This window comes from Pipra filicauda, unplaced genomic scaffold (genome assembly GCF_003945595.2).
Source record: "Pipra filicauda isolate LSUMZ 115617 unplaced genomic scaffold, ASM394559v2 scaffold502_size411320_pilon, whole genome shotgun sequence".
Lineage (NCBI taxonomy): Eukaryota > Metazoa > Chordata > Aves > Passeriformes > Pipridae > Pipra > Pipra filicauda.
Window position 1 is genome coordinate 387,209 of NW_024104646.1, and position 15,490 is coordinate 402,698.

Below are 15,490 nucleotides of genomic sequence, written 5' to 3' on the forward strand. Positions count from 1 at the left end.
TAGATGTTTCACTTTACATTGCACTCCTACTATTCAGTTAGGCACCAAGATCATTTCCATTTATTCCCATAGTCTAAGTCATTGGATGGAGAGAGGTGTAATACAGCCAAAGACAAAATGTGGATGCATGTGACTACACTTCAGCTATCTCTTATGTATCCTGGGATACTCTTGTGTAACATGCTGATGTATCCATAGGTTATATCTTCAAGAATGTTATTTTATTTATGTTTGTTATTTCCCTTTTGTGGACAGTCTTGTATGATGCGAAAGCCAGCAGTCTCAAAGTGACATGAGAGGAATCAGCTCTACCCAGCATCTTCTCTTGTGTTATAAAGTGGAACATATGTTATATTAGAGAGTAGGATGCATAGCCATATATCTACCATGAAGTAGTGTAAAATATCTGAACCTTGCCATCCCTATGTGCTTCTAGGCATCATACATGGACATATGTGGCACTTCTTACTAGTTTCAACTGAGAATCTGAAAAAGGCTAGCCAAGCAAAGGACAGAACCCAACATTCCAAAAAGATGATTTATGCTTGTCTGCTTTCCATTTTATGCTCCTGTCACTGGACAGTATCTAAGCCTGCACAGAGGTTTCTGATTCTGCTGTTGGGAAGGTGGGGAGAGCTTGGACAGTCTTGGCCATACATATAGAAGCTTACACATGCCGCTTCAACCAGATTGGGAATGGTGATATTTTTTCTATCTAAGGGCCTGGAGTTCTGTCTTTTGTCATCCAAAACCAAACATTTTTTTATTTTCTTCTAATGTCTGTAAACATTATAGTACAATTTCTTCCTAAGAAGAAAAGGAAGAGAAATTGAGAAGCTGCAGTCCCTAGCACTGCTGTGCTACTGTGCAATCCATCAGCAAAGACGATCTGAAGATGTAGGGACAGATCTCTTCTATATGAACTAGGCCACAGAGACGTGGTAACTCCTTTTTCTCTATTTTTTTTTTTTTTTTAATTGAGATGAAAGAGGTGGTAGTTGTGATTAGTAAGTTTTTGAGCTAAATACCTGACTTTTGTTATGGCCAGAGGAGATGAAGTATGAAAAACAGTAACAGCATGCTACAGAAGAGTCATTGAAAGGATCACTGGAATAATTCTTTGAATGGCTTCCTACTGCTGGATCTTCTACTTAAAAAATAATTTAACCCTTGCAGTAATATTTGGTTTGCAGTTTTTTTTTTCCAAACTGTTTGTATTTTGTTTAATGTTTATACTTTCAAATGTACACAGTTCGGGTGCTGCAGGCTTAGTAGGTTCAACAAGCAGAGCAGTATAAAAGACAAAGTTTTGTCACTTCAAGAAGACAATGGACACTCTTAACTCTTTGAGTTCTCTAAAGGCCAAAAATGTTTAATATTTAATGATTAAATGCCTTCTCTTTCCAGAGAGTAAGGTCTTTTTAATCTTAAAGTTAGTGCTTACATAACAAGACACTACTAATGAGCTGTAAAGCCTTTCACCTCTCTGTCCACATATAAGAATATGAGAAAAAATTTGCGGAGTGAGACTAGAGATCCATTTCCTTGTCTGATATCCCTCACAATATGGAGGTATAGATGATTAAGAAATAAACACAAAATAATGTTTAATAGTAATTAGACAGTATAGATTTAATAGATGACTAAGAAATAAACACAACAGGTCAGTCTGTTATAATATTTCTTCTCCATATCTTCTCCATTTCTATTGTACAGCAGCTTAGGAACTTCTTGAACCTAAGTTATATTCACTTGTTTTAGTTTAATGTTCTTAATACATTTGTTTTTGTTAATTAGTCTGATCACTATTTGAATGTATTCATATTTCTGAAATCCAGAGCATCCATTTGCATTGAATTCCTCGCCTATTTAAGCAGTAGGTAGATATCTGTTTCTTTTTAATTCTGCCTAGTTTAGTAGGGATTAGTATTCTTGCTGTTAAATGAGAAGTTCTGGCAGTGTCAGTCCCTTGTAACATTGCTGTTAAAGCTGCATCGGTTTTGTTAAGTTTAAGACAGGAAGAGGGGGGGACATGGTGAGCTCAGTTAGTGAGAAGATGCTTGTGTTTATGGATTCTTCTGAACTATCTATTACCTCTTACCTGTCACTGTGAAGACTTGGATCCAGTGCCGTATGTATTCTAGATTTCCCATAAAATATATATATACAATTACAGAATTTTCAAGTCTGATTGTTACATTTTTTTCAGCTTGGCAGCCCCAGGAAATGTTCACCTTTGCTCTTTGGATTGTTAATGTTTCCTCTGGCCCTTAGCTCTGACTGCAGTTTTTCAGGAACAAAGACTCCAGTTCATTGTTCTTCTGTACTGGATTCTTCTGCCCAACTACTCCAAAACTTTGGCCACTGTATTTCCCTAGGCAGCTGTTCATCTTTCAGCTTCTAAAAGGCTTCTATCAAATCTGTCTTCACAGATTAGGAAAACAGTTAATTCTGTAGTAAGCACCATTGCTAGCCTGCTGTCCTTTTCTGCCTCAGAGATTAGGAAAACTTTACCCTCTGATTATGGGATTCAGCTTGGAGAAACTCCAGACTCTTTGATTTGGGTGAAAGCTGACCAAAGAACACTTGAGCACAAACTGCTTTTGGTGGTTCACCAAGAGATCACATTTCATGTTCAGAGACCCATCAAAATTCTTTGTCATGTAATAATTACAATATAAATCTCTGCATCGAAGTGTCATGGAAGTGTAAACTAACTAAAGATTTCCTTATCCCAACTGGATCCTCTTCTGCTTCTTGGAGTAGAATGTGATCTGTGTCGGTAGAGCTTGATTTGTAGGAAAAAAACTTCTGTATGACTGTGTTCAAGCTCAGTCTTTCTGTTTGACTGTTTGGGGCTCAACTCAGAACAGCAGTCATGTGGTGAGAAGAGACAGTATTCTTGTCTTCTCTGTCTAGAAAAGTACTGGCTTTCCCCTCCCTCCCTGCCCCAACCTGTTAGGTTAGATTAAGTTAATAATGGTAAGATATTTGTAGTAACCTTTTAGGTGTTGAGAATAGAATGTACTCAGAACATATTTTAAACTTCTCTCTGCCAAAAAGAATAGCTTCTCCCTTTTTATATTTAATGAAAGTTCAAATTTTCTCAAAATAACATCTTAATATCTTAACTGGTGCAAAATCACAAGGATTTTCAGTGTCATTTAGGCTTTCTTTTTTAGTCCTCAGAAGGAACAACAGATGCCAAATCTGTATTTCTCAGAGTGGGAACTGGAGCATGCATGGAGTGAGATGGGCAGGTGTGGTGTTGGGCTTAGAAATGATGGGCTGGGATGTAGAACAAGGGCAGTGATTCAAAGAAAGGGCCAGGATGATGAAGAGAATGAGTATATTTCAGTTTAATTAACTATGCCAGTATAAGCCCCTTTCAGGTGGAGAGGAACTTGGCATTATATTCCTTACCTCTAAGAAGTTAAATTTTGGCCTGACTAGGGTTGGAAATGCTGTGCTACCACAACAAGCAATAGTTGACACAGCTTGTTTTTCACATGCTACCTCTGAGACTCCTTAAAACATCATGGGAGGTTCTGCTTGGAGTTCTGTCAGCTTCCTTTGGTACAAATCCTGACACAAATGCACAGCACTAGGAAATCTGCTGGGAGGAAAGGTTATAGCAGTACAAAACTGCTGCAACATCCCTTGCACCAAAGGCTGTTCCAAGAGGTCACTGCAAAACAAAGGGTGGACAGTTTTAAAGGTGGGCAAGCTTGACTTGCAGGTGTGCAGAATCCAAAAACATTCAAGGTTGGAAAGGACCTACAGAGACCATCTTGTAAAACTCCCCTGCAAGAGCAGGGTCAACTAGAGTAGGCTGCCCAATGTTATGTCCAGATGAATTTTGAATATCTCCAAGAGTGGAGACTCCACAACCTACCTTGACAACCTGTTCCAGTGCTCAGTCACCCTCACAGTAAAAAATGTGTTTCCTGATGCACAGTGTTTGTGCGCATTACCTTATTTCCTGTCACTGGGCACCACTGGCTCGTTCTTCTTTATACTCTCCTTTTGATATTTGTATACACTGATGAAACTCCCTCTGAGCCTTCTTTTCTACAGTCTAAACAGTCCCAGCTGTTTTAGCCTTTCCTCACAGGAGGAATGCTCCAGTGCCTTCATCATCTTTGCGTTTCTTCCCTTGACTCTCTCCAGTAGCTCCATGTCTTTCCTGTACTGAGGAGCACAGAAACAGACACAGGACTCAGTTGTGGCCTCTCCAGGGCAGAACAGAGCAGAAGGATCACCTCCCTTGACCTGCTGGCAACATTTCTCCTAATGCAGTGAAGGACCTGTAACAGTTCTTTGCTTCAAGGGCATGTTGCTGGCTCATGTTCAACTCAGTGTCCCCCACGACCTTCTGGTCCTTTTCTGCAAAGTTGTTGTCCAGCCACTTGACCCCTGGCATATACTCGTGTAGCTCTTGCTGATAGTGCTCTGCTGGAACAGCTGAGTTCTCATCAGTCTATTTATCCTGCCATACCATCTGAGAGGGGTGCAGCACTGACGGACATAACCTTCGCTTATCCTGTGGCTCTGTTGAAGGGAGTTGTAATTCCCTTGTCAATGCACCTCCTTTAAAAAATTACCTCTGTTCTTGGAGGCAGAGCTTTACTGGTCTTTATAGCCCATAAAATGATGAAAGATCAGAGGCTTTTTACCTTTTCTGAATAAGTTACTTGGCAGATGTTCCCACTGAATTCTGAGTCCTGGGCCTAAGAATGCCATGCATAGTTTTGCAATGCTTAGGACAGAAAACTGAAGTAAGATGAACAAGTCTTTAACTCAGTTGCCAAGTAGAGAAACTTTGCCCAGGACAAAAAGGAAACACAGTCTTTAAGAGAAGCAAGACTAATGGAGTAGGTCATGGAATGGAAATGTGAGTGGCCTTTTGCAATGTTGCACAAAACGGGGCTTTGCAAAGATGATGCAATCTGAGAAAAGTGGAAGAATGGAGATGTACAGTCTGCTTGGAGACTTTGTTAGAAATCCTCATTCTAAATCAGGTTTTTTATCAAATTGTTTGCAAAAACCAAAGAAAGAAAAAGAGACTACAGTTATGGTTGCATAATTGTTAATACTGGATCTATGTTCTGGAGAATCATTCAGCAAGACAAATTAGATCTGGATCAGTCACAAGCACACAAGTGCATTTCTGTCTATTTAATCAGAACATAGTATTAGGTTTGTGCCAGCTTTCTTACTTTTACACTGATTTTATGATGATTGCAGAAAGGAAGGCAATATCTAATCCATAATAAAACCTGGTAATAAAAAGGTTTTTGAATATGAATAAGAGTGAGTTTAAGTTCTTATGAAAGATGTGTAGACACAGTGGTTTTTATCTGGTTACTTATGAATCTTTAATTTACATTTATTGTCTCATATAACTGTTGTAACATATAACAGTATGATTTTTTTTTTCCAAAACAAAGGTCTTACTGACAGACCTACAAGTTGTATTACATGCACTTCTGGTAAAAAGAAAGGTCATCTCTTGGTACTGCCATGTGCAGGCAGGAAGTCCTGTTTACAGGACCAGATGCAGGCATGCAAATGGAAAGCTCGTTGCAACATCTAGACTAGTGCTGGGTTTACTACAACAGCCAGACTGAACTAAGAGGGCTCAGTCATCACAGCTGCACCTTGCCACTTAGAATACTTACTAGTAAGATGCCTTACTGCAAAGAGCAGTTATGATTATACAAAATGGCTTAACCAGAAGAAGCATCTTGGCTGTGGTATTTAGTTCTCCTATTATTGTTGTCTGGCTTGGCCTCACCCCTTTGCCCCTTATTCTCTGCCTTCTGTTTTGATATTTATGGCTAAAAAGGCCTCTTTTGTGACACTGCCATGCAGTCATAATTTAGAAAGCAATTAAAATCAATGTCTTGAGCAGGCTGATGGTGGTGCAGTTCACTCAAGTCCCGTCATAGCAGTAGTAGTCCCTTGTGCAGTGTCTGCCTTTGTCACCAGGGTGGTTGTCAACAAAATCTGCATTTCCTACCTGTGTTTGCTGTGCTTTTGCCTCACCTTTAGGTGTGTGTTTTTCTTGTTTTGTTTTCAAGGAAGCAACACAAATTTAACAGCAATTCCCACCCATGTAAACTGTTGCTAAAAGGACAGTTCTTACCATCTTTAATATCACCTGAAAGATTACCAGGACTGTTCCCTTTATAGATATCTCTATAAGTAAAGGGCAGAGGAATAAGGGGTAGTTACTATGAAAGCATGAGTTAATACTTTAAAATTTCAGTTCTTTGACTGTTTTTCCATTTTAGCTTTAAGAAAAGGTTAAAATGATTCTTAATAGTTCCTGTTACGGGGACTAAGAAGTTGAAGATCAGAATCTTCTTTGCTTAGTGTTAGAAAGCAACAAGAGAGGTAGTACCCAGGTCTCTTTCTTCCAGGAAAAATAATCCAAAATAATTTGTTTAAATGCTGGACTTCAGGGCATAAGCAGGTCTTCTTAGTTCCATTGTTCATTAACAATCCATGTCAATGTGGATTGTCATAGATTAAAAATCTCCATATTTTCCTTAACCTGAAATGAATGTTTAAAGTAAAAAAAACTTCCTGAAACTCTAGTTTCAGATTGGCCTTTAACTCCTTTCTCTCCCCATTCCCCCACCCCCAGCTTGATCTATGTAACAAACCCCCAGATGATGCTTTCCAAAAGCATAAATCATAATTCAAACCCTTAATATTCTTTCAGTGTTGCAGCTGACAACAAAAAGTCTCTCAGTAGTGTATTCTCTCTCCTTACAACTAGGGAAAAGCAGGGGGAAAAACCCCCATGCAGCCAGTCTCAATATTAGTTGTGCATCTGTAACTAACTTGCTTAACTTCATCATTATTAGTTAGACTTATTCTGATTCTCGTCATGTTGACATGGTAATCAGAAGAAAAAATCCAACTAAATGAAGCATAAGGGAAGTGGTGAATGCTTATTATTATGTCTTAGCATTAGCCTAAACATATGAGAACTCCAATGAAGAAAAAATTGCCTTTTTATCAATATTTTATTTTGTGGCAATACAATATAAACAAAGATGTAAGCTTGCCTCTGTATAGCAGTCTATAGAATGAAATTACAGAGAAAACAAAGACGGCACTAGAAAGGAGTTGATAGGCTATACAGAACGCCTTATTAGTGAGAATTAGTTGTCTGACAACTTTGTGCCAGTCTTATCTCTTTTGTGCCCATTTATCTCCAGATAGCAAAGGTTCAGATCTATAAAAAAAATCCCAAAATCTCATGCTTTTTCTTTTTAGCTCTTTCCTTTCTCTCTTCCTCATTTCTAACTTTAAGTAGGCCTTTGGCTCCACCCTTTGACCATTTGAGAGAGAAAAGGGTTTTTATGTTAGAAGTGTTTGGCCTTCCTCAGTTTTAGAGAAAATACCTACAGATGATTGAGAATCTTGAGATACCCTTAGTATAAACTGGCCAAGTTATAAAATCTTCTGTAACTAGCAGCATATGAGAACAGGCCTATCAACATATCAGCCATCAGAGAGCAACTTCTGATTCCTAGCCCAAATTATGAGATATCGGTTCACAGTGGAGCAGACTGGGTAGGGGAGAGCCTTCTCTTTTTAACTGGTTGGTCTCTGTTTATTATGAAGTATGTAGCCAGAAGTGAAATACTGAAAATTTAACAAAGACTTCATTTATCAAAAGCATTCACTTGTCATTGTAGACAAGTAGGTGCTAATAAGTACCAGAAAAACACCAACAGTTTAAATAGCATTAACAAATATCCCTTCCTTCCTTAATTGGTGTATGCTACAAAGGAACTGAATTTCAAATGTACAACCAAATGTTAAAAGTTGTTTCCAAGCCTTACTCTCTCCTCAATGAGACATCAAACCGTTGTCACCCAATCCTTTTTACTTTATTTTTTAGTTCAATACTTTGATCATTCTCCTCTGACATGGTTCCTGCTGTACCAGATTAGCTAGCAGCAAGTTGCTAGCTAGATGAAAAAACCCTTTAATGGGGTCTGTTTAGTACTTCATCTGTAAATCATTTTATGTAAAGAAAATGTAACCAAGTCACAAATTGGCAGATAATTTCTTAGACATTTTTGTTGCTTATGAAATTATTACCCAGCTTTCCCTTATGCTAAATACTCTTTAAAATGTTGATGTAAACATTTTGTTTGAAGGAAAACATATAGAAGAAATCGGAGCAAGCTATTTTTTCTCTGAGAAAATAGTATATCTCTTAAACAAAGGAAATGCACTCCCTCTGACCTGCTGGAAAAAGTAAAGCAACTGATGTAGTGAAATAAGGAAAAAGACCATTTGAGGTGGAAAGACGGAAGTTGGTACAAGTAGTACCAACTGTACTGTAGTTGTAGTAGTGGAGCTGTTTAGAAGAGAAAAAGTAAGGGATGAAAGGAGGGGCTAGGAAAATTGTTAGGATTGTAGCAAGAGACCTCTAAGAAAAGCATCTTCCAGTACACAAATGATTTGGGAAAGGAAACCATGGGTATTATCGCTTGAGACTATTTCTACATTACTTTTTGTTGGTACAGGCTAGAGACCTGGAGGAAAAGAGAGTTGGGGTTATTGAAGAAACAAGAGGAAAGGTCCTTTTGAGGACTCAAATCTAATTGAGTTTTCAGGTCACTTCAGGAAGGAAAAGAGTCAGTAGTGGAGACTCCCAGAGATCAGTGCTAGTACCATTCTTATTCAACACCTTCATTAGAGACCTGGAGAAGGGACTGTGCAATGAAATCTCCAAGTTCATGGACTTTCAGGTTTTCAAATGTCACATTGATGAAGAAGAACTCTGAGAAGACCTTGAAAAACTGAGTGAGGGGACAAAAATATGTCAGATGAACTTCATTGTAGATAAATGTAGAATAATGCAGCTGCAGAAAACTGAATTAAAATATACATACTGCTGGTCTTGTAATTGCAACATGAAGAAGAGATCTTGAGAGTTACCACTGATTTCAATTCTCTGAAGCAATTTGCTCAATGCAGTGTCAGCCAGAAAAGCAAAACTTGTCAGGCATGATCAGGAAGAGTTTTGAGATCAAGACAGGTATCATTTTGCTGCTATGCTAAAGAACTCACATCTGAAGTATAGTGTGCCATTCTGGTCTCTGTAGAGGACACAGCACAATTTTTTACGTGGTAGATGGTGAAGTCAATAATCTGTTGCCACAGGAGGTTGTGCAGAGGAGGCAGATGGTATCATCAGGTGGAAAAGATGCTTGGAGAAATTCCAACAAGGCCAAGGCAGATGCTAAACACAGAGACAGGGATGAACCTCTGAGATCCCTAATCGAAAGACAGCATCTGCCGAGAGAGCAGGGGAGGAATGAGCTGCAGGCAGTGGCCAGCCTGATGTGCTCACCTGTGCTCAGAGCAGAGTCTCTGATGTGGCTGCAGACAGGCTGACCAGACAGTCCGACCCAGCAGGACATGTCCTGTGCTTTTGTGTTAGACTGGGTGTAAGGGAGGTTTCTCCTGGCTATTCTTTGAGGTTTTGCTCTGGTTACAATCTGGACAACACATATGATAGTCTTGTCATAGTTCTCTAGCTGAAAGCACAGGGGATGTAGTACTTCTGAGGTTATAGAATGACTGTATTTGATTAGACTCTGAGCAGGAAGGAATGCCTTTAGCATTGCAAAGACCAGGGTGATTTTGGTTGTAAAATGGCAGGTAAACAGTTCCAATGAGTGCTTTAAACTCAGTAGGTTTTAAAGTTCAAAGCAAAAAGTTTTCCCTTGTTTATATGGGTTATATACATATTTCTGTCTCTCATGTATCCACTGACACTGTCACGTTTTTATTCAGAAAGTTATTTACTATCTTTCGTGGTTTGAGCTGCATGGATGTATTTGTTTTCCTGAATATTTTCAGGTCTGTATTTTGTTATTTTGAATGTGTACTTTGTTACTGTGGCTTTCAGTAACTAAATGACACCATATAAAGTGGCTCGAAATGAGAGTGTTTTATAAATTAAAAATATAAAATTTAGTTTGGAATTTTATTTATCCCAGTCCCCAAAGTAGTCATGCCTTGCTACAACCCTAATGTTCCTTTCTATTCTTGATATTTTTGCCTTTCAGATAGTTTGTTTTGCTGTATGAAACATTCTCTTTAGTGCTACACTTGATGCGCTACTGCTGGGCCAAAAAAAGGTATTTTCACATCTTCTACATTTGCAGATGAGTTGGTGCCAAAGAATTTCACTATTTTATAGCTGTGCAGATCCCAGGGGTTGCCACAGGGTTGCATAAAAGCGTATTTTAGTTTATTAACATTTACATTTGATTCAAGATATTGATGATTTGGTTAGTCACTAAGGAACTCCTACCTTGAAAGGTAAAGACAGATCAGTTTTTTTACTTTGTTTATGTGCAATTTGCAGCATATCAGTTCCATTGTTAATTGAGTTGTAACTATCTAAGAAATGTTCTAGATTGGTTGAGTGCATGTTTATCTGGTGGACTTTTACTGGCATAGCTCTGATAACCAGTTAAATTGTGTTCTGCTGGCTGATCCCACTCCAGCTCTCTGAAATGAGACAAGATGCTACTGGCCTTAATGTTTTACATTACCCCATTGCTATTGGTGAGCAGAGGGAGATTAAAGGAACATGGATCCTTGTTATAGGTGTTCCAGTTCACATTCTGCTATATTTGCTTAAATTGCTAGTAGGACAGGCTCGTGAACTAGAGTTTGCTTTTGTTGTCTCTGCTGTGGGACCACTTCCCTCTGTCAGGTGGGTGAGATAAAGAACTGCAGGCAATGATGTTTTAAATCATTGCAGCAGCTTTGTTTGCCCGAGCATCAGTCTGTGATACCTAAAAGAAAAAGATATTTTTATTAATGCTACTTGTTTAACTCTTGTGAGAATGAGGCTGTGCTAGATTTGGTCTGTCAATGTAGCAACATGCATTTTAGAAGTGTTACAGCGGTATAGAGGAGGTTATACTTTATAGTATGCAGGCACACATAACCTGTTTATGTAACACTAATGTGATACTACGTGGTGGGTCTGGCTGAACCGGAATTTATTTCCCCATAGTAGCTCTGCGTTGGTAGCTAGAGGAGTGTTGATAACACACCCATGTTTTGGCTGCTGCTGAGCACAGCACTGCAACATTCAATCGAGGGTGAGATCCTGGGAGGGGGCACAAGTAGGCCAGCTGACCCACACTGACCAAGGGGATATTCCATACCATATGATGTCAACCCAGATATAAGAGCTGGAGCAGGAGCAGGAGCAGGACAGCAGGCGCTCATTGTCTCTGATGGCTGCCTGTTGACAACGTTGCTCGTGCTGGAGCCCTGCTTCTCAGAGAAGTGGCCGACCATCTCTGCTGATGGGAAGTAGAGATTAACCTCTGACTTTTGCTTCGTGCGTGCGCAGCTGCTTTTTCTTTCCTTTTTTTGCATAAATATAAACTGCCTTATTGCAACCCACGATTTGTGTTGTTTTCTTTTCCCGCCTTACTGTCTCCCCTGTCCGGCTGGGAAGGGGAGGGATAGAGCCACTGGGTGGGCACCTGGTCTGTCAATGTAGCAATATCTGCTTTAGAAGCGTTACAGCTGTACAGAGCAGGTTATACTTTATATAGTATGCAGGCACACATAACCTGTTTATATAACACTAATGTGATACTAATATAGATATGGTCTAATTGAGGTGTAGATATGCTCTGCTTGAATTAGCTGCATCCAGGATAGGAGAGCAGGGATTATTGACTGGATTATTTCTCACTTTAATTATTCTTACTTTTAGGAATTGCAAGCTGCTAATACTACCTTAAAATCTCAGGATTGTATTTGACATAATTCTCCTTCATCTAGCAGCCAGAAAAAGTGGAATCCCCTTCAAAAGGTGTTTAGCAAGTGCTCCTATACACCAAAAAGTCTTGGAGAAAATGTCAAAATATTGGGCAGAAGCAAAACCTCGTTGCATCCTTTTCTGATTCTTGTGAAAGTTTTCTGTGTCATGTAGTGTGAACGGAAGAACCAGACTGCTATTGTCATATTATGTCTCCACCTTCAAAGGTTACATGCCTGCACTACCTTTCTGTAGAAAGGCATAATCATGGCAGCTCACATCAAGGCTCACCTTTTAGATGCTGGCTATGTAAGTAGGTAGGTGGTGTCACACTGTGTTGCTGCAGCTATGCTACCAGTGATACCTGCACTAGCTAGTTTTGATCTAGCTTATGGTTGCTTATGAAAGCTATTAAGCAATCAGACCTTGAGTCAGATTCAGTTGGAGGTCTAAGAGTCTGGGGAACTGTTTGTTTTTGCAGCATTCCTCTACAAATGAAACCAGAAAGGTGTTTGCATAAATTTTGCCTGTAAATGTCCTTAAATTCCTAGATCTTTCGATGTTTTGGCACTAATCCTGGATATGCACCCTTCCAGCCCCTGGAATATGGTTTTACCCTTGGGGAAGTGCCTAACAGAAAAGAGATGGTGACAAAAAATGGCAACAGGCGTCCTATGAATTCTTTGTAGGAACATAGTGTAGTTGCTAAAGCAAAGCACATATAACTATGCAGACTTATAGTGTACTGTACAGGGTTAAACTTCTAGTCCAATACGGTTTGTCTGCTTTCCCTCTATGCTTTCTGTAGAGCTGTACAGTGCAATGATAAACCAGAGAAAGCTGTTGTTTCTTTTTGATTGGCCTTATTTTTATTCTTTATGGTGCTGTTCAGTAATGCCTGTTTTAAAAAGACTACCATTAATATAACACGGAGTCACTGCAGGTTTCCATCTCTGTGCCCTACCTCTGCACTGATCGTTTTCTCTCACATCCATAGAAGAGACATTTCTGTTTGTCCTTTATTGCTGCTTTAGTACATAGGTATCAGCGAAGAAATTAATTACTAACCATGAATCAGAGTACTTGTCTTATTTCAGGTTTGTCTCTTATCTGGTTATTTATGATCAGTGTTTAATTTTCTTTCTTAATTGATGCACTTGTAATACCAAGAAAATTCATGTGGACCCCTTCCCCTTTTGATAAACCAGGAACAAAGAAGTAAAGTTACTAAATATGTACAGGGTCACAGTTATAAGGCATGTGGTTTTAATTAAGATTTAACTAATTCCCTTTATCTTGTCATAGTAATTATGACTGTACAAGTCATGTCACATTAATATGTGAAAGCAGCACTTTGGCGTAGCTGGTCAAGGAACAAAGCCTTTATGACCTCCCTTGTTAAATCAAACCAGAGAGACTGATCAACTTGCATTTTGCTTCCTCCTTTGATAAATTATGGTAAAGATGAAGAAAAATGCCAAAGGGCCAGCACAAGTTGCTGCTAAATATTGCTGAACTACAGCAGCAAACAAATTGAGAGAAGAGTTCTTGTAGACCTTTTAATGGCCCTGGGCTTTAATAATGAAAAATGAAAGGATATGTAACACTGAAGTAGCTCAAGCGAATTGATAATGCTTGAACAAATCTAAACTTTATCCTTTCTTTTATGATACACTTGGGGACCCTGGAGTTCCAACTAATTTTGCAACCTTCTGTTTAAGCAGAGGATGTCTTATACTGAATATAACTCTGAAGTTAGCTAGGGGGTGGCTCCACAATACATTTGCTACTCTCTACTACCAAACCATCCAGATACTTATTGAAGAGAACAAGTGCAATGTAGTCTTCTCACACTTTAGTAGGGCATAAGGTCTGGTCCTTTTGGAGAAAGCTACTTTTCACAATTGCAGGAAAATTGTTTGAAAGGAATAACTTAATATATATTTGTGTTCTAGCTCACTTTGCAGTAAATTTCCTGTATAGGCAAGCTCTACCAGCAACCTTGTAGCTTAGCTAAGTCAGTTTTGGCTTCTGTACTGACTTACGCGTGTTTGAACTACAGCAGTTCATTTCTTTATTACAATGTGAAGTCATGTTCATAAAAACTAGAAAAAGAATGAATACCTTGTGTCAAATTTTTCATGGTGATAGTCTGCTTCATCCCCTTACCTCCCCACCCCCCACCTCCCATGCACACTTTGAAGGAGAAAAAGAGAAGTGCCATTTTTTTCATTCTATGCCAGTAACTACTGGAGGGGTGCCTCACAACCCTTCTGACTGCTGTGTCAGTCTTTATCTTTTTGAGTCATTTTTCATTATAAATAACTGTAGTGTCTGCTTCTGCTGTTTATGCATTAAGCTGCTGCAGGGACAATTTTTGAAGACTCCTGGCTGGATTCTTAGCTGGGGTCTCTGGCCTTTTCATAGCAGAGACTTTAATCAGTTTTGAAATTCAGCCCCCTGTTCCACAAGAATATGCTGAGTAATAGCAGCATATCATTGTCACAACAGCTTGCAGGCAGATTCAGAAAGACAGCCCTGTTTTTGCATATCTGCATTTATTTCTTTCCAATATGTTGGGACCAAAAGGGACCAAAACAAATTTATTTTCCTTTTTCAGACAAAGATATCTAGGAAGAGAGTATGTCTTAGGTCCTTCTATCTGTATGAACAGTCACTGTTGGATGGTGTTCTTCAAAAAAGAGAAGATAGATTGTGTAGGAAATTACAACATTACTCCATTTTGCTACATATAAATTTTAACACCGTGTACTTAAGTTTTACACACTTATAGAAAAGCATTGAAGGCAAAGATGGACTGAATTTGGAAAATAAGTAACCAGGAAAATGACAAATAAGAATCAGAGGCCTATTTATTACTCTGGAAAAGAAGTTTGATGTGGTCATCTGTTTGTCCACACCAAGACTGGGAAGTTGCCTCTAATTGCTATGACACTGAAAGGAAACACAGCAGTAAGATGTTTTGAGGTCCCCAAGAGTGTTCAAGACTTGCAAGATTATTTTTCTAAAAAACAGCAAATACCATAGAATTCAAATAAAGGAAAATATAGTAATTTAGAGGCACTTGGATTAAACTTCTCAAACACCCTGAGAAACCAAGTAGCTTCCAAAAAGTTCCATTTTACCATCATTTCAGTCAGCATTTCCTAAATCACAAGACATATCTTTTGGTTGCAAAAAAAGACACCAAGATCTGATCTAGAAAATCTGTTTTACTAAATTAATTATACAGTAAAATATGCATACACTTACTTTGACAAGAGACCTATTTTACAGGCACGTGTATGTTGGGCTTTTAAAAAACTGTCTGCTCAAGAAACATTTAATCAGGATCTGCTATATTTTCTCTGTACTTCGATTGGAAGTTAAGTGGCGCAAGGGCAACTTTTACTGTAGTCAACAGAATGACTGTTTTTTGAGAATTAGCTCAGGAGTATTTACAAATCTCCATGAAAGAAGTGTCTGTAAAGGCATTTTCTACTGAATTCAAATATAATTGTAGCTCTTTACTAAGTTTTTGGAACAAAGTGCAAAAATATCATCCTCCTTCTCTCAGACCTGTTCTCTACTTCCAGATTCACGACTAACAAGACACAGAAAACCTGAATACTTACTGATGTTGCTGTTTATTGCTGCACA